This window comes from Protopterus annectens, chromosome 14.part0, assembly GCF_019279795.1.
Source record: "Protopterus annectens isolate FY-2018-M chromosome 14.part0, PAN1.0, whole genome shotgun sequence".
Lineage (NCBI taxonomy): Eukaryota > Metazoa > Chordata > Ceratodontiformes > Protopteridae > Protopterus > Protopterus annectens.
In genome coordinates this window covers 272,462,030-272,482,586 of record NC_056748.1, presented here as the reverse complement: position 1 = coordinate 272,482,586, position 20,557 = coordinate 272,462,030, and the positions used below count along the sequence as shown (strand labels likewise).

At 40.2% G+C, this 20,557-nt stretch overlaps 1 protein-coding gene across 1 annotated transcript in view; it reads left to right on the top strand.

Moving 5' to 3' along the window:
- LOC122788651 (calcium uniporter protein, mitochondrial-like) overlaps positions 1 to 20,557 on the top strand; it is a 1,672,929-nt gene that overhangs the window by 1,037,422 nt on the left and 614,950 nt on the right. The window lies entirely within an intron of this gene.

Sequence of the window (20,557 nt, the reverse complement as noted above, 5' to 3'; positions counted from 1 at the left end):
TAAGCTGATAAGTCAAGCATTGTATAATTGTTTGATCTCAAAACTTGGAGCTGAGATGTCTGAATGAAGGAATTCTTCCTACTGTTTTGAAACCAGTTAATGGCTAGAATTTACATGTATAATGTCTTTTATTGTTCTGGCTTCCTGACCAGCTGTAAGATCAAAAGTGCTGTTACACTCTGAGTTTCTGTTAGCCTGGGAAACCAAGAATAATGATATAATCTGAAATGAGTCAGTGGTACTGTGTTATCAATTTAAGGACAGACAGAGAGCGAATCAGAGCATTTTTGCATTTGTTTTCAGAACTGACAACATCACCAGCACTTACTTGATTCAATTTGCTCTTAGATATAGATAGGAAATAGGAAGTCTTTTCTAGCTTTTTTTCTGTATTGATGTCAGAACTTTTCTGCTGTATTATTTTAAGCATATCTCTATGATCTCTGAACTCTTGACTTGCACTGCGTAGTAAGAAGTATTGTCTTGTATTCTTATTATAAAGTATTTTTAAACCTTTCAATTGTGGCTGTTTTATGTAGCGATAATTTAAGCTCTAGAGTACATTGCATGTATGTAGTGATACTGTCCAAGCCACTCCAAATAAGCCTTGCTGTTCATCACACTTACCATTTGGATAATAGTATTGCACAATAATAATTGGAACCCTTTGATAAGGGCCTTAGTAGCTGATATTAATGGTTGTTGGCAAGTGGTACTACCATATAGTCTGGGCAGAAGAGGCACAGCTGGAGAACCTGTGCCTGCCTTCCGCAGGAGTGTCTGTGTGTTTGTATATAATGAATATCTCAAATTGTACGTATGTCAGCTACTTGGGCAGGGACACGAAGCACTGGTTTGATAGAGATGGGGCTGGAGGTTTTAGCTTGACCACTAGGCTGTGATCTGGACCCTATAGCTGTACCAGTGGGGAGTCTTATTGGGGATCTGGAGAGAAAGGGAGAAACCAGCCCCAGACTGTCTTTGATCTGTGTGCTCTTAAGGGAAATTGTACTTTACTATGTGTGTATTTGTTATCCTTCCCAATGTGGATGCCCCTCACTGGTGTTAGTGGTGAGGAGTGAGGCTCCTTGATTGCTGGGCCAGTGCATGGACATCACACAGGGTAGTATAAAGGTTTGGAAAAACCTACAGCATTTAATGAATGAAATAAAAACAAAGAAAGAGAAATGTGAAAATAAAAGCAAGAGAAGAGAAGAAATGAGGGCAGAAAATTAAAAGCCCAAATTGAGAAAAATATAGCCTCAGCATCAGATGGATGACACTGCAATGGTAATTTCAGATTCCTCAAGCCACTCATCTTTTTCACTGGTTACCTCTGATGTACTCCCTTCAGCCACCATGGACTGGAGGTTAGACATATCATATGTGGTCTGCTCGTGTTCTCTGGGCATGGGAGAACCATTTTTGTTTCAAATGAAAAAGCGGGGAATGCTTTTCTGCCTGGCCAGACTAAGATGCTTCGTTTCCCAAGGTGAGTTTGGCTACTTTTGTAGATTTTTCTTGGTAAAAAGTAGCTGAAATTTAATCATTTATCTACTCAAATTCCTGTTGCTGTAGATAGCAAAATAAAACTACAAGTAAAACTTAGCCGAGGTAGAGTGTTCACTTTGTGATTCCTTAAAATCTCTTGCAAAAGAGGATAATGGGATATATGCAAATGACCCCTTTAAGACATCAGGTGTTTCAGCTATATGGCAGTTTTGAATTGCTTTTTTTTTTCTTTTTAAGTCTGTTATGGCCAATTTCAGGCCAGTAAAGCCGAACCCCACTAGCTGTGGACATGCATGTTTTAGTCCTATCCTCAGCTAGTGGCATTTGGCTTTATTGTTGCTGTAGATAAGGAAGGTTTACTGGGCTTAGCTCTGAGCTTAGCTCTTGCTGTTAACCCTTCACATTGTAGTTCTGCTGATAAGAGAAAAAAAATCAATTTCTGAAGATCCCCAGTGTGATTAACAGGGAATAAAACTGGATGGAACAAAATCATTAATTATTTCTCCTCGGGCAACATATTCTGAGGAGAGTAGTTCTAATCTTTTCCTTTGACGAATTTTTCTTTTCTGAAATCATCTCTGGAATGAATCAATTTTGTCAGTTTGGAACAAAATGACATTGCTTTTACTTTGAAAAAAACATGATTTATTAAAACTGGAATTTTCTCAGCCTACTGCCATGCCTCTTATTCTGCTAGCTTTGGGGAGATGTTTTTTTTATTATAGCCTGCTACTCCAAAGAAGGCAGACAAGATTGTATAAGGTTCTCAGTCTTTCAGATATTTATTTTCTTATCCCTGATCTGATCCCACAGTGATGATTGTCAAAGCCTTCTGCCTCTAAACATTTAGTAAATGCTATTCCCTCTTCCTCTGAGAAGAATGGGATAGCTTTTGGAAGAATTTGGAAAAGATCATATTTTTCTGCCACTCTTATTTTCAGAATTTTTAATTGTAAAAGTTGCATGTTGAGTATTTTTTGCTTGCTTGCTTTTGAGACTATGAGGAACCTAACTGCCATTTTTCCTACATCTGAGGGTAAATCTTCTCTAAATCATATTGCTTCTCTTTTCCAGGCAACAAAACATTCTTTAAAGTATTTGTTTGACTCGGATGATGCCCCTTCCATAGCAACAACTACTGGGTCTGTTGTGAGCAGATCTGCATAGTTTTCTTCCAAGATTTGCTTGAAGATGTAAAAACTGAAAAGTTTAATTCTCCCCTTGATAGGGACATTGTATTTTAGACAATCTGCTTATGAGATCCTGAGAAATGTGATGAGAGGAAAATTGATTCAAGGGCTGACTTAAAATTATCAAACTTTCTTTTACAAGTTTATTATAGGTTTCATCTGTAATTCAGGATCCTTTTATAAAAAGCAAAATAAGTGGTCTGTGCAACGTTCATGTATGCAAATATTCAAAAAATGTTAAGGCTCTAAAGGAAGGGGAAGCCTCCCAGAAACAAGGCAAGTCCAACAAGTTTCAGTGACCTCCTACAAAATGCACCCCCCCCCCCCACAACCCTTTAATTCTTCCCCCAAATCTTATTCTCCAATTCTCTCATTGGCAACAGATAATTCCAAACAAATAGGTTCTGAGAGTTCTTCACCAGGGGTGCAGATGGCAGTGGGAGTTCCTACCTTCATTTTAGGGCATTCCTCATCATCCAGCAGATCAAATTTCTTTATTTCCCCCTATTGTTCAAAATCTACTGGCACAATGGGTAGTGGAACCTTTCTCTTCCTTTCGCGGAAAAGTTTTTATTCTCAGATGTTTCTGGTACCAAAGAAGCTTCATGAAGATCAATCCTAGATCTGTCCTTTCTCAACTAGTTTGTGAAAGTTCCAAACTTCAAATGCTAACACTTCATAACCTGTTACCTATTATTTTACCCTATTGTTTTTTGTCAGCTGTAAAGTTAAAGGATGTTTATCTCATTCCAATAACCACAGATCTCAAATGTTTAAGATTATCTGTGTTTGGATTACACTTTCATTTCTATGCATTACCATATGGGTTATCAATTTTTCCAAGGGTGTTCACTACTGCAGTTTGCAGGGTATTCACACTTTCCTTATTTAAATAACTTGCTTATTTTTGCAGAAACGTTTTCTAATTGACAGGAATTTCTCACTTGGATTAAGAGATCTCCTTTGCACACTGGGAGTTCTAAAAGAACATTCTAAAACCTTGTCTAATTCCATCCCACAGTACAGTTGTCTTTAGGTTTCTCCTGGATATATCTGTTCAAAGAGCTTTTCTCATACAGGAAAAGGTATGTCTATTCCTAAGTTTTTTTTCACTCAGGCAAGGACTTCAGCAAGGGAGTTTTAGGATTTGTGGCATCTATGATGCTCATAATTCCTCCAGCCAAACACCACATGAGAAAGATTTAGTGGTACCTAAAATCTATAGGGTCCCAACATCAACAGCCCCTTACTTTTTAAGTTCAGTTTGGGATTAGTAAAAGGGACCTACTTTGATGGAGAGACTAGTTTTGTCTGAATCCAGTTCTCCCATTCTCCCTTCTACCTTCACTACAGCCTGTATGCTTTAAATTTTGCTTGGGGGGGGGGTCTGTGCCCTAAGGGTAAAAGTACAGGGTCTTTTGGAAAAAGAAGGCCAAAACACACACACACGTAGTAATAAATGCACTCCACACACAATCATATGTGGTCCTGAGGACCTTTACAAGTGGTCACAACCAGCATCACAGCGATGTTTGTTTATTTATTCAACATTTGTTTACCAGGAAAGTCCAACTTGGAACAAAGCCAATTTTTTGCAGGGGCTCAAGAGAAACGCTCCAGATGCATGCCTTTGAAATGTGGGAGGAAACCCACACGAATGCTTTGAGGACATGCAGACTCTGCACAGAAAGCACTCCATCCAAGAATCAAACTGGAGAACCTCTTGCTGTGAGGCGACAATGTTACCGCTGCACCACTGCACTCTGGTAGACTAACAAATGTGGGTGAGTCCAGATCATACCCAATGTGCTGATTAGCCATGGTGGCTTTGGTATGCAGCAAGACGGCACAGCTTCAATCTACAGATACCTTACATTCCATCACAGCAAACCTTTGTGGCAGACAAGCTGAACAAGACCAGGACAAATCCCTATTAACGTTAATTGAATCTGGGGGTCTTCCAGGATTTGAACACCTCAGATAGTTCTGTTAGCCTCTATTCACAACAAACAACTGGCAAAATTATGCTCTTGGAGTCCTTGCAAGTTGGCCTGGAAAACTGTTCCATTTTCATTTTGTTACACTGGAATGTTCCTGTATGCCCTTCCACCAATACCCAGGGTCATTCTGAGGGTTCAGAATAACACTGCAGTGATCATTGTGATGACTTCCTTCCTTTGGAAATGGCCAATGGTAATTACCACAAGCTTCCTAACAGACTGGACCTTCTCACACAAGACAGGTTGTTTGATAGACCCCTACTTGAAACAACTTCAAATGAGCGCCTGGATGATGGGTACCTAAAAGGTATTAAAATTCTGTCTTTAAAGGATGTGCAGCTGGTATTGAAGGAAGCAAAGGAAGTGCTAATTGCAAATATATTAGCAAATAGAAAAGATGTTATAGTTGGTGCCGCATCAAGAACTACTACCCTCTTAAATCTGTCATTTCCATGGTTCTACAATATTTGTGAGTTATTATCCTCTGGCCTTTCATATTCCATGATCAGTGATCATCTTTTGGCTATTTCAGCATGTCTGCACATGGATTCCCCTCTTTTAGTGCACTGTTATGTCAAGTTGTTTTTTAACAGGGTTCTATATACCTGTCCACTTAGAAAGCAGGTGGCTTCTCCTTGGGATCTTAATTTTGTTTTGGAAAAATTATCATTTGCTTTATTTGAACCAGCACATCAGGCTGATTTGAGATTCTTAACACAGAAAACAATGTTGGTGATTGCTTGGACGTCTGCAAGAAGAGTGTCTGAATTGCAAACTCTTATGGTTAGTCGACCTTTTCTCATTTTCCATAAAGGTAGGGTTTCTATGAGAATTGACCTTTATTTATGCCTAGAGCAGTATCTGAATTTACTTTAAGCTAAGCTATCCAACCCCCCGTCTTCTTTCCAGAAACTGAAATGAGGGAGAAAGGATTCTTCATACTCTGGAAGTCCACAGAGAACTCTGATACTATAGCAACAGAACTTAAAACCCTCAGAAATTCAGATCAGTTATTAATTCCTTATGAAGGTAAGAAAAAGGACTAGTGCCGAAGCAAATTATTTCCAAATGGTTATCCATGCTGTTTCATTTTGGTATTCTCACCTTAATTCCATTCCAGGCAGTTTGAAACCACATTCTGCTAGGGTCTTTGTTTCTTTAGTGGTATTTTGGAAAGGGGTGGTCTTTAGAAGTATTCTGGAGGCAGAAACTTGATCCTCTGTACATACTTTCATAAAGCACTACAAACAAGACGACTTTTCCAGATCTAGATCAGGCTTTGCTAGGAACACTTTCCAGGAGCTCCTGGGTCATCATCCTTTCTTCCATCTCCTGTTCTATCTAAACTCTGGTATTTTACCCTGGTATAGCCATGTAGTATTTAAAGTACTTGGTTGTTTCTGTTGGGCAGCTGTTGAGATCTGCGATGTTGAGATTTGTAGGAGTCTTTTTCAGCTTTTGTGAGGTTCTAAATATGATACTTTTTGTTTTAGAATGGTTTAGGAGTAGCTTACAGTTGTTTAGCCAAGAATAAAGGTAGTACAGGCAGACTGAAGCTGGGTTTGAATAGCTGAATGTGAGGGGCTAAATCAAAGAATAACCATGACATGCATAAAGAGTGATAAGGTTAGGGAGGTCAGAGGGCAGGTTGTTAATAATTGAAAACTAAAGTGGGGCGAGTATGGATCCCTGGAGTGCTCCTCTGTTAAAGGGTGCTGGTGGTAATAGGGATGGGCCGATTTTGACTCTGAAACACCCATGTGTTAGGAAAGGTTGGAACCAGGTGTCACTGTTGAGCTAACTCAAATGTCGTGGAGGGAGTGAAGGAGCACAAAGTGGCCAATTAATTCAATGGCAAGGTCAATGAAGAGAGGTCTTAAATCAATTCCTTTATCCAATTTGAGAAGGATCTCATCAGTAAGTGACCATAGTGCTGTCATTGTGCAGCCCAGAATCCATACCGTTTGAGTAAGGAAGTGGTACTGTTAGATGTTAGCGGACATTTGGTTGTAGATTCGTTTTTCAAGTATTTTCCCAAGTATAAGGAGGAAGGAGATATGGCAAAAGTGCGAGGTGTTTACTGGCTGATGCTGTTTAGGAAGGGGTTTAACCTGAGCAGTTTTCCATATGTCTGGAATTGTATTTTAACTCATTACATCCAAGTGATGCCTCCAGGTGCATCTGCTGTTACCTCCTACTGATGCCTCTAAGTGTCAAACATTGCACGTTCATATTTGCATCAATAATTCAAAAAACATGCTATGTACAAGGTTATGAAAGATTTAATCTTAAAGCTTACACGATGGCAAACTCAACTGCATTCATATTTGACCTCCATCTAGTGCAGGTAAACTAATATTAACTGTTGTTTTTATTATATTAATTTATGTAGATATAATTTTCACATTTTTCTAAATATCTTAACAACCAAGTAACACAGAGAGAACTCCTTAGACTCGTATGAAAGCTCTCAGCTAGATGAATAAAATGTTGCTGACAGTATGTGTATAACTTGAGAAGTTGCTGAGATACTGTAATTTGTTTACAAAATATTGTAAACGTAATAGCGACTGTATAACAGAAGAATATAGCGCACCCAACAGAATGAATACTTCCTGGCTAAAAAAGTTCAATATATAATAAATTCCTATAATCGTAACCAGGAAGCAACCATGTAACCACAATTTTTACAGCTTCAGAAAGTTAGTAAGCAGCAGAAACGTACTCTGATATTTTGTATAAAATCCGACAGTTTATTTCATAGGCACCAGGTAAGCGCTTTCACTACAGCTTCTTCAGACCGTTAAAGTTTAAAATCCTTGATTACATGTATATACTAGTCGCATGCTAAAAAAACAATTAACTAAATTGGTATCTTAAAGCTAACCATTCAGTTTATTACAAGGCATTTCCACAGATCTAAGAACAATTCCTAGTCTACCATACAGTTTGGTTATTTCTCTTGGCATCTTGTATCTAAATCATTATTACTAATGCTACTTTTAGAATGAGTACTATACACTTTCTGTTGCTGATCGTTTTTATATATATACTCCAATCAGTATACATTTTTACAGCCATGACAGTTTCCTGATAACAAATAGTTCGTGTACATAGCTAAATTCATATTCTAAACATTTTTACTTGCCTATATTCTCATTAATAAATACTTGTCTATAATTTACCATTTAATATCATTGTTTAAGAATACATATAAAAAATATATATATGTATATATATCTAAAAAAGGTATGTATATAATCAAATAAATGTTCCTTCACTTATCGTACTTTAAAAAAAAAAAATTTTGAGCGCATTTATAATACAAATTGCATACATTTCTAGCCATAAATTATATCAAAACATAATACTTTTTCTATTAATCTCTTAAAATTAATTTCTTCACAGGCTAAGAAAGATGATAGGACAGGCTTTGTACAAATTCATGGATGCAATATGTAATAAAATATCATGTTCTTGGTACCTTCTACTTGGCTATCAAACGCCTAGATCTCAGAACTGGTCTTAATGAGGCTCTCTCATTTAAGCCTCTACGTCTATCTGCTCTCATCTTCATGATCCAGTTCATTTCCCTTCTCTCGGTGCTGTTCCTTATGTCACCTTCCCTCATCATGGGAGTGATACTATCAATAACCCTAAAACTAAAAGTATGTTCCTCTCCACTTGCCATAATATGTTTGGCTAGAGCATTCATGTTATGTCCTATTTTGATTGCATAGAGGTGCTCTCTAATTCTAGTCCGGAAAGTCCTGTTGGTTTTCCCAACATAGAATGAGAGGCATTTTAGACAGACTGCCAGATATACTACATGAATACTACTACAGTCTGCATTCACATGAAACTTATAGGTCTGACCTGTATCTGGATGTATAAATTAATTTCCTCCTTCAATATATGCACAGAAATTACATTTTCCACATCGACTAGTGCATGTATATTCATTGTGACCTGTGTTGATGACTGGATAACATAATCTCTTATGGTTAAACTTATTCTTATACTGATATCTGGGTATGTCCCCGACTATATCTCTTAGTTGTGGGTCCACTGTTAGGATACGCCAGTGATTTTCTATCAGGTTCCTGATGTTCATATTATCACTAGTATAGTACATTGGTGTTTTTACATAAGATGCAGTGCCCTTACATCGTGCAGGAATATATTCTTGTCCTGAATAGTAAGGGGCACCTGTACTTTGTCTTACCAACTGCATGTCTTTCATTCCTGCTTTTAACTCTGACTCTCTATATCCACGTTTGAGTAGTCTACTGTTAAACGTTGCCATCTCCTGCTGATATCCCTCTTCTGTAGCATTAAGCCGGGATATCCTAATACTTTGACCTTTTATGATGTTGTTAAATGTGTATGGCGGATGCATACTTTGTCGATGTAGAAGGGTATTCCTGTAGCATTTCTTCCTGTAAACTCCTGTATTAACATGTTTGTCCTTAATTCTCTCGACATATACATCTAGAAATTCAATTCTAGTGTCTGAATAATCAGATGTAAACCTGAGATATGTTGTCATTCTATTGATATATTCCAGATATCTCTGTAAATCCGATTGGTCACCCTCCCAAAGGAAAAAAATATCATCGACAAAACGTTGATAGAAAGGAATGCTCTTTTGATGCCAAGCATTAGGGAACAAAGCTTCTTCTTTCCACATAGCCAAAAACATGTTGGTGTAGCTATTGGCACAAGACGTGCCCATAGCTACGCCTTCACGTTCGATATATATATCTTCACCATACATATAATTTCCAAGAACATGCACAGTAAATCTATTTTCTGTTCTGTATATTCACTGTGTTTAAGTATCTTTTAATAGAATTAATACCCATAGCATTAGGAATGATGGTAAACAGGGACTGCACATCTAAGGTTACCAAGATCATATCAGGCTTCATATCTTTATCTTTAAAAAATCCATATAGGTCCAACAAAAATTGCTTATTATCCTTAAGTATATTTCTATTTTTATCTATAATTGGCCTGAGATGTCTTTCTACATACAGCGAAAAGGGCTCCGTACACCATCCACTACCAGAAACAATAGGTCTCATGGGGGGGGTTAATTCCATCCTTATGGATCTTGGGTATCCCCTGTATGGCTGGGATCATTGGATGTTCCACTTCCAAGAAGCTTGCTAATTCTGTGCTAATAATATTACTACTTACTGAATCTATTATGGTATTAATTATATTTAGCTTGATCTTTTCTAATTCTTTTCCATCTGTAATGGCATATATTGCTTCATTGCTTAACATATTTTTCAAGGTCTCTATCATCCATTTCTAATACACATTGCAAACTTATTCTTAAGGCTTTCGCCACTTTTATACACAGTACTCAGTTCTTTTCAGTTGTTTCCATACCTTGTTCTTGTCCATTCAGACCGCTGATACCAACGCCAATAAAAAACAATTCTTCCAGTCTAATAGACCTGACTGGTCTATAATCTAGTTCAATATTCTCTGTACTTTCAGCCATGTCTCCGTGGAATGCGAACGTAAAGGTACTTGTATAATAGAAGAATATAACTGCACCCAACAGAACGAATGCTTCCTGGCTAAAAAAGTTCAATATATAATAAATTCCTTTAATCGTAACCAGGAAGCAACCATGTAACCACAATTTTTCCAGCTTCAGAAAGTTAGTAAGCAGCAGAAACGTACTCTGATATTTTGTCCTATCCTGTTTCTTAGCCTGTGAAGAAATTTATTTTAAGAGATTAATAGAAAAAGTATTATGTTTTGATATAATTTATGGCTAGAAATGTATGCAATTTGTATTATAAATGCGCTCAAAATTTTTTTTTTAAAGTACGATAAGTGAAGGAACATTTATTTGATTATATACATACCTTTTTTAGATATATATACATATGTATATTTTTTATATGTATTCTTAAAAACAATGATATTAAATGGTAAAGTATAGACAAGTATTTATTAATGAGAATATAGGCAAGTAAAAATGTTTAGAAAACAAATTTAGCTATGTACAAGAACTATTTGTTATCAGGAAACTGTCATGGCTGTAAAAATGTATACTGATTGGAGTATATATAAAAACTATCAACAACAGAAAGTGCGTATAGTACTCATTCTAAAAGTAGCATTAGTAATAATGATTTAGATACAAGATGCCAAGAGAAATAACCAAACTGTATGGTAGACTAGGAATTGTTCTTAGATCTGTGGAAATGCCTTGTAATAAACTGAATGGTTAGCTTTAAGATACCAATTTAGTTAATTTTTTTTAGCATGTGACTAGTATATACATGTAATCAAGGATTTTAAACTTTAATGGTCTGAAGAAGCTGTAGTGAAAGCACTTACCTGGTGCCTATGAAATAAACTGTCAGATTTTATACAAAATATCAGAGTACGTTTCTGCTGCTTACTAACTTTCTGAAGCTGTAAAAATTGTGGTTACATGGTTGCTTCCTGGTTACGATTATAGTAATAGTGACTGTGTTAACTGCAACTTATAAAATTTGGTTTAAGACCTAGAACCTAAAGAATACTACCACTATAAAAATAGTTTCTGCTGAAGAGTTTGCCATTTATACTTCTTTCATAGTGCCTATGGTTCCAGAGATATGAACATTTGTTTGAAATGTGAGGACATAATTTGATTCTGTCAGAAGGCTTAGGTTCCACCCATTGGAAATTACAGTCCATACTTCCTGAGCTCCATTGGAATGAATGAGTTAAATTAAGCAGAGGTTATAAATATGTAGAAAAGGTGTGGTAAGGAAGTATTTGCAGAGTGCTATAAACCAAGAGAATAAGTTGTTTACACCAGGGTATGCATCCAGAGGTATGTTTTCTAGAAGGGGAACACGTTTTTTTTTTTTTTGGTGTGTAATTTTTTTTAAAATAGAAGAGGGGGATAAAAGGAGAGGGGCTGGGTGAGTTGAGGAGAGGTAGAGGTTGTGGTACCAGGGAGATGTCTGAATTCTTTGAGAAGATCGAAGGTTGACAGTTGGCCATGCGAGGTCTGGTTGGCAATAGGAGAGGAGGTGAGATCAGTGGATTTATGGCCATGAGAAAATTTACTTCTTGCCAAAGATGTTTTGGTTTGCCTAGAACAACAAGTTGGCTAATTCTGAAGTAGCTGGTTTTGCATCTCCATATGGCTTGCACTAGGTTACGTAGAGAGGTAAAGGCAGTACATTTTTCTGGTGAGAGGTGTTGTCTCCATGAAGACCACATATTGTCCCTAAGTTTGAGCAGAGTTTTCAGTTTAGTGGTTAGTCAGGGAGCTTTGTATTTGAAAAGGCACTGTGTGAGGAGGGTATGTGTCAGAGCTGTTGCAGCCAAGGAGTTTTGTAAGCTGGTAAAGGGAGACCAGTCAAATGTTGCTAGGTGTTTTTTGAGGTTGTCTGCATTGATGGTGGATCTGGGTCTGAAGGTAAATATCTTGGCAGTCAGTTTTGGTGACTGATAATTTGAAAGGCTACTGGGCAGTGGTCACTGAATGAGGCTGGAAGAACAAATCTGTTGTAGTGTGATAGTAGACTTGTTAATGAATTAGGTAGGTGGGTAGTAGGAAAAGATCACTGTTGCAGTAGGCACTCCCTTCACCCCCCCTTATTTTTTGTAGGATGTTTGCCATGGTGAAGACATTGATTTTTGTATGTACCTAGCACTGACAGTTTTCAGAGTTGTAGTTTCCCTTCTTTAGTTGGCATGAACCCTCTGATGGGCTTGGTGCCCAGACTGCTGATTTATCTCCCTTGTCTACTTGAGCCATCAAGGTATGGACATGTCAAAAGTGCCCAAAGGCTTTTGTAGCTGACTGACCCATTACATCCTGTGCAGGATATAACCCACATAACTTAAATTACTGCAGGAGTGACATATCAAACATCTACTGTTATGATAACTTTACTTACACAACTGTATTTCTTTTGAGTTTTTAGTTGCAGCATCTGTGATACATACTTAGCCTTTCTTAGAAAAATGAAGAATATTACATCTTTCTTTTTAGCCTTTGTATTTTGCAACCATGTACGTTAATACTATTTTGCATAAAGCAACACCAGTCTTTGTTTCATAGTGAGTTGATAAATTTGTGCATTTACATTATTAGCGAAGTGTTGCCAGATAATTTTTAAACATATAAAGCATAGAGTGCATATCTGCAAGCTTATTTAATTTGCAAACTTGTAGTATGAGGCTTCTGATTTAAGTTGTAAACTGTATTTGTGTCCATTGTTGCTGAACAGTAGTGAGTCTCAGAGATGCGGTGTAAGTGCATCAGAGTCACACTAACCAGAAAATATGCTACTTTTAGACTGGAGAGCATAAACTAGTGGACATGTTTGGTTCTGATAGCGTTAAAAAATTATCCTGAACATTACAATAGGGTTAAAGATCTAAAGCGGTCATATATAATAAATGTGGTTTATCTAGCATTGTGCCAACAATGTTCATGTTTTTATGTTGGTACGTCAACCAGAAGGTTGAGAGATAGGATAACTGAGCATAAATCGGAAATCAGAAGGAAAGTGGTTACAAATTCTCTAGCCCAACGTATACAAGAGACAGATGCATCACATTGTTTTTCTTTTTGTGTAATAGATAATGTTAAGTTGTCAATCTCGCCTTCATTCTTGCTGGATGGGTTCGGAGCCGACCTCGGCTCCGACTCGCCACTCTAAAAGCTCGAGAGTTGGTTCCACCGCCCCGAGGCTCCCTTATATCCCACAATGCTAGGCGGTATTACCCCAGATCTCGTTTGCCGCTACAGCGATCGAGGTGTTTGGTTTCTACCGGCTTCAGGTCAGTATTTATAGAGTAATCTATAGTTTATTTAAACCCCTTTATTTTAACCTATTATAGTTATTTTCCTTAACTTAGTGGATTTAGACCCTTTTCCCTTCTGTTTATCCACCCCTTTTCCACTAAGAACTTATAAGTTCTTCCCTCAGGCCTTCGGGCCCTTCCATCCCCTTAGTGGAGTGTATGTGTTTTTTAGGGATCTAAAAAACTTGTGTAGAGTAAAGTGTAATCGGTGTGTTTCAGTGTGTGTGTGGTTACACTTTTCTTGACAATGTCTAAGGACTCAAAGGTCTCAGGCTTCAAGAAGTGTGACTCGTGCTGTCAGAAAATGTCTCTGACAGACGGTCACACTTCTTGTGTGTACTGCCTGGGACCTTTACACCTGCAGGACTCTTGTGCTGTATGCCATGGCTTCAGCCCTAGAGTCCTGCAGGAAAGAAAAAATAAACTTATTTTAAGAGGTTTGCTTAAGCCTGAGGGTTCCCTTACTGTTACTTCGGCAAACCCTCTAAGGCTTCTAGGTCCTCGACTCCAGCTTCTGAGTCGAGGCCTGCTACATCGGCTCCGGCTGGAGCCAATGAGTCTCAGACTGCAGCTTCTGTGGTTTCTCTGCGCTGGAGCCGAGGCATTGAAATTTCTGTGTCGGTCCGATCAGACCATCGGAGCCGACATCTAGAAAGAGGTGTAGGTCACCGTCCCTTGTCTCCGTTCATTCGGCTCCAGCGTCTCCCTTGCTGTCCGAACGGAGCCATAGATTTCACTCCTCTAGGTCATCGAGGCTTTCGGATCATGACCTTCAGAGGGTAGTGAGTCGACTTCTTAAGTCCGAGGCACTGGCCCAAATGCTTCAGAGCCCGACTCATCAGTCGATGCTTGACCCTGTCCCTCAAAATGTTCCTCCTCCGACTCCTTTGAGCTCGGAGCCAGGGCGTTTCAGAACCGAGACTGTGGTAGCGTCGGAGCCGATACAAATGTCTTCGGCTCGCCGCCGGCCCTTTCTTCCTTGGAAGAATCTCGGCGCCGACTTCCCTCGCCGGGGCTCGGGTGAGTGGCATCGACCCTTGTCCGACCCCGCTCTCCTCTCGGTGCCTCGGGTGAGTTCGGCTCCGACATCGGCCTCGGAGCCATCACTGTCGGTGCCGAGGGGGTTCTCAGCTTTTCGGCGGGGACCTCTGGCTCTGCCTGACAGGGGTGCGAGGTCATGCGGAGTGTGTTGGAACCTGGTTCAACTCCACAGTCGGCTCTGTCCGCCCCTCCCTCTTCGGTGCCTCAGGTTATGTCTACTCACTCCCTCATCCCAGACCGCAGAGAGCCAGCTCCTCAAGAATCCCCTGTGGGATCTCATCCTCTTCGAGGCCTCTCCTGAATTGGCAGGGGAGCCCCCTAGGAAAAGAAAGTGTAAGAGGAAACACATAGACTCACCTGAGTCTGTCACCTCTGACACAGATTTAGAGGATTCCCAGGGTTCCCCCCTCCCCTTCTGAAGATGTCTCCTTTGCAGACATTCTAGAAATCCTGAAACAGAGGGCAAATTGGCCAGCCCTTAACCCTTCGGAGGATGAATCTGTGTATCTTGAGGCATTTGGCTCTCGCCCTTCCACGTCCTGGGTGTCCCCCTTGACCCCCTCATGCAGGTGATAGCAAACGAGGCTTGGACGGCTGCTGACTCAGTGGACCCCACCCCCAGGAGACCTTCAAAGTTCATCACAGCACCAGCAGATAAACAATTTCTGACCAAGGGAGTTTCTGTGGATGTTATGGTGGTAGCTGCTGCCACTAAGAAGGAACTAGCTGATCCTTCGGTGCTTGTCCATCCTTCTAACAAGGAATCTAGGTCTATGGACAGGGAAGCGGATGTTTTAGTCAGCGACCTTTACTCGCTGAACTACCTATGCCATTTCACTCGTCTTCAAAGAGATTTGATCAAGGAAGCGAGTGACATGTTGAAGGATCCTACAGCTGCGGGTTTTCAGGACAAGATGAACACTCAGCTGGCTACCCTAAATTCTATAGCTAACTCCTCCATCCTTTTATATGCGGCTGATGGAGCGAGCAGAGAGGGACAGGTGTGGCCTTACGCCAGCATGCCTGAATGCGGCTATGCAACTTTGGACCCCTTTAAAACGTCTTTCACTAATTCCCGCTTGATGGATCATCTCTCTTTGGTCCTCAAGTGAAAGAAACCTTGACGAGGTGTGAGACGGATGGCAAAACTCTTTCTGCCATCGGAGTCCGCTTCTAGGCCTTAACCCAAAGGCCAGAAAAGTGGGAAAATGTGGTTCCGCAAACAATCTCAAGGGACTTTGCCTGACGACAGAGTCGGTTCCCCACCAGAGGCAGAGGGGAACAATAATGGTAGACGCCGCCCTAGAGGCAGGTCCGCAGAACCAGGGCAATCGAGAAACCTTTTCCGATAAGCCCTTTCAGCATCCCTGAGGTGTTGCTCGACTGTCCACCTTCGGAGGCAGTCGGGGGAAGATTGTCACTGTACCCAGAAGCCTGGCAATCCCTAACTCAAGACAAGTGGGTACAGTCCATCATTTCCGAAGGCTATTCCATTCCGCTCTTTCTCGCTCCAAATCAATCAAAAAATCCCTTCCAGATGTTCCACCCGCTCAAAGGGATCAAGCAGCGTTGGAAATTTCAAAGTTGCTTGCAAAAAGAGCCATTCAGCCAGTGCCAGCAGACCAGCAAGGATCCGGAATCTACTCCAAATTCTTTTTGGTTCCAAAGAAAACAGGGACTGGAGACTCATTTTGGATCTCAGTATCTTGAACAAGTCGGTCAAGAAAACAAGATTTCGGATGGTCACGCTACAATCCATCCTACCCCCTTTGGGAAAGGAAAACTGGATGTGCTCTATAGACCTCCAGGATGCGTACTATCATATAAAATGAACAGACGCTCCAGGAGATTTCTCCGCCCGGCTGGGAACCAGTCACTTTCAATTCAGAGCCCTGCCCTTTGGTCTCACCACTGCCCCGGTGTTTACCAAATGCATGGCAGTGGTAGCTTCTCACCTGACACGTCAAGGATTCCAGGTGTTTCCATATTTGGACGACTGGCTCCTCACAGCTCCTACCAAGCATCTTCTGTTAATGGCCAGAGACTACACCTTTCGCATTTGTCAAAAGTTAGGCATCTCAATAAATTAAGTCTGTTTTGTCGCCTTGTCGTATATTACCTTCATAGGCACAAATCTAGACACAGTCAACATGTCTGCGAGACTAACAGACCAAAGAATAGCAGACATACACAAACTGGTCTCTCTTCTCTTCCACAGCAACAGAGTCAAAGTAAGATTAGTTCTGAAAGTACTGGGGATTATGGCGGCTGCTATCCCTCTACTTCTATTAGCCAGATTCCACATGAGAATCCTTCAATGGATGCTCTTCACACAATGGTCGTACCAGCAACTTCCGATGTCCCACACCATTACGACATGCTAGCATGCAAGAATCATCTTCTTTGGTGGATTTCTTTCCCTCAGCTCTTACTGGGAAGACCCTTTGTAGCTCCCCCTCCGGTTGCTACTCTGACAATGGACGCCTCCCTGATCGGGTGGGGGGCATTATCAGGCAGAACAGTCCAGGGCATATGGCAACCAGACGTAATGCCACTTGCATATAAATGTTCTAGAGATGAGAGCAGTGCTTTTAGCCCTTCAAGACTCTCTTAGCAATCCAGACAGACAATATGTCTGTAGTGTGGTATATCAACAAACAAGGCGGAACCAGGTCCTATCCCCTATGTCGAGAAGCACTCAGACTGTGGCAATGGGCGATTTCTTCTCAGCGGTTTCTGATAGCAACGATATCCCCGGAAGTCCAATCTAATCGTGGACAAATTGAGCAGAGCTATACTCATGCCTCACGAGTGGTCTCTGAAAGATTCTATTCTGGAGAAAATTTTTCTCAAGTGGGGTCAGCCTTGCTGCGACCTTTTTGCTACTCCCCAAAACAGCAAGTGCAGAGATTATTTCACCCTATTCCCGTACAGGCCAGCCCAGCAGAGACGCCTAGTCCAGGTTTGGCCCCGGGACTTCTGTATGCATTTCCTCCCTTCCCACTAATCTCTCAAGTGATACAGAAAGCTATCGCCAGAAGGCCTCATTGATCCTCATTGCTCCTTACTGGCCTCGACAGGTTTGGTTCCCTTTCTACATCAATTTCTGTTGGAGCAACCTTGGTATCTGGACCTAGTTCCAGATCTTTTGATCCATCAATCGGGTCAGTTACATCGCCCTCCCTCTCTGAACCTCACTGCTTGGTTCCTCCAATTCCAACCTTAGCCAGGCTTCTCAAATATCTCACTCTGTTCGAGATATTTTGATAGCTTCCCATAAATCTTCCACTCGGAAGATTTATCTTAGTAAGTGGAAACGCTTTTGCCTATTGGGCTCAAGGAAGGGACATAGATCCTTTCACTGCTTCCATCCAAATAGTCCTTGATTTTCTAGCTGAACTCTTCCATGCAGGTTCATCTCCTTCTACTCTTAAAGTTCAATTGGCAGCTATTTCTAACTTTCATGTGGGCATCTCAGATTCTGCCATCATGTCTCACAAGCTTTGCAAAGCTTTTGAAGGGAGTTTTTCTTCTCAGACCTCCTATAAGAAATCCTCCTCCTTCTTGGGACCTTAATTTAGTTCTCACATCTTTGATTCTTCCCTCGAACCTGCAGCTTCCTGTTCATTGAAATTGCTATGCAGGAAGACACTCTTTCTGGTAGCCATTACTTCAGCTAGAAGGGTCTCAGAACTTCATGCACTCAGCAGACGACCACCGGATCTATTGTTTCATAAAGACAGAGTGTCCTTACGAACCAATCCATCCTTTTACCTAAAGTAGCCTCTGCCTAACCTAAATCAAAGCATTGACCTCCCTGTGTTTTTCCTAACTTTTCTAACAGGTCTGAACAAAAATTGCATTGGCTAGATGTTCATAGTCAGTTAAGGTATTATTTGGATAGAACCAAACAGATCAGGAAAACTGACCAGTTGTTTATCTCTTATGCAGAAGGCAGAAAGGGACTTTCAGTTTCGAAGGTATCACTCTCCAGATGGCTAACATCTCTGATTTCCTTTGCTTATGAAATTAGACACCAAAAGCTGCCTAACAAACCTAAGGCTCACTCCACCAGAGCTTTGGCTACTTCTATAGCCTTCCAAGACAGGCTGCCTATTGACACCATTTGTGCAGCGGCTACTTGGGCTACTCCTCACACTTTTATTTCTCATTATAAGTTGGATTTAGCTTCTAGACATAGAGCTAACTTTGGTTCCACTGTTCTCAAGAGTCTGTTCCGATAGGCCACCCGGGACAAGGTGCTAGGGACGGTCCCATCCAGCAAGAATGAAGGCGAGATTGACAACTTAACATATAGAAGTTATGTTCTTACCATAACGCTCCATGTTAGTTGTCTTCTTCTCGCGCCCCACCCTCCTTCCCCCTAGCCTGGACAGACCTAGAGGAGTTTGATTGTGACCTCTCTTTCTACCACCTCTATTGTAGATAGGTATATGCTATTCTGTGCATATATTCCTTCTTCAGGTTTTCAGGTCACCTTCTTCCCTTCCTTTTATAGAGGTGGGTTTTTCCCTTTTCCAGTGGTTCTGGAGTTATTTTAGCTGGGCATAGCTTACAAACGAGATCTGAGGTAATACCGCCTAGCATTGTGGGATATAAGGGGAGCCTCGAGCCGCTGGACCCAACTCTCGCGCTTTTAGAGGGAGCCGAGGTTGGCTCCGAACCCATCCAGCAAGAAAGAAGGCGAGAAGAAGACAACTAACATGGAACGTTATGGTAAGAACATAACTTCTATTTTTAACTGCTAATATTAGGCGTGGGGACTTAGTGAATAGACTAGATAATACGGAATAAGAGTGGATTACTCGCCTACATCCCGTGATATACCCTGGTTTAAATAAGCAGGTTACTATTAAACCTATTTTGAAAAATAAGCAACAACAAATAAAATAATTAAGTAATGAGTACCTCCATACTTTGAATATTCTTATATATTTTTGCTTACCTGATATGGTGCATTATACATGAAAATGGACGTCTGTCTGTATTTATGTGAACTTTCTTACTTCATTTCTGTATGTATATGACTTGACATAATGTTCAGCAATATATTGTGCTTGCCATTAGTCCTATACTGTTGAAGTTTTAGAACGAATTTACTGCATTATAATTGTTTACCGTTATATATGAATATATATTTCTTTAACATATATTTCTCTGGGCTATTTATGTAGAGTATATGTAAGCAAATGAAGTAAATGTGCTTATGTTAAGCCTGTTTAATAATAATAAATAATTCTAAAGTCATTGAATGTATAGAATGTTACATATTTCTTTAAGACTTTTCAGTGCAAAATCTGATTGATTTTTGCTTTTAATGGCTTAATTAAGCCTAATTTATGATAGGTAGGCTGTGTCATGTGTTTAATGGATTTTTAATTATAAAGGATGTGATATCCGGATGAGAATTTTATTAACACTGAAGAAGGACTTTTGTCTGAAAGCTTTGTTTTTATTAAAAGTATATTGGTACAACGCTGCAGAACTTTCTTCTGTTTTGGTGGGTAATTATTGTTAACCAGTTTTGTCTTTGTCTGTGGTTAGCTCTGTATAAGTGCCACTTTGGCTGCCTGCGGGACCTAGCCTTAACCAGCTTGGACTTGTAGTGGAGGGTAGGTTCTAACAGAAAATAACCAGTGGTTAAGACCTTAGAGCACTTTTTCAAAGCTCACCCCAGTGGGGTTATATAGCTTTCTTCAGTTGTAATAACATTCCTGCACACTAAAGTGCTGTAGTGCTCATCTGTCGTGGAATAAAGAACTGACATTCTTAACCTGACGACTCATATACTGTGTCGTATTCTGAGCTATTTGGACAAGCTCTGCTATTATAGAACTGGAGGAGCATTATTATAGAACCAAAAATAGATAACCCAGGAATGAACTGCATAAAATGTGCTCTGAGGTCTTAACCACTGGCTATTTGGTCTACTTTATCTGTTTGAGGAGTTCT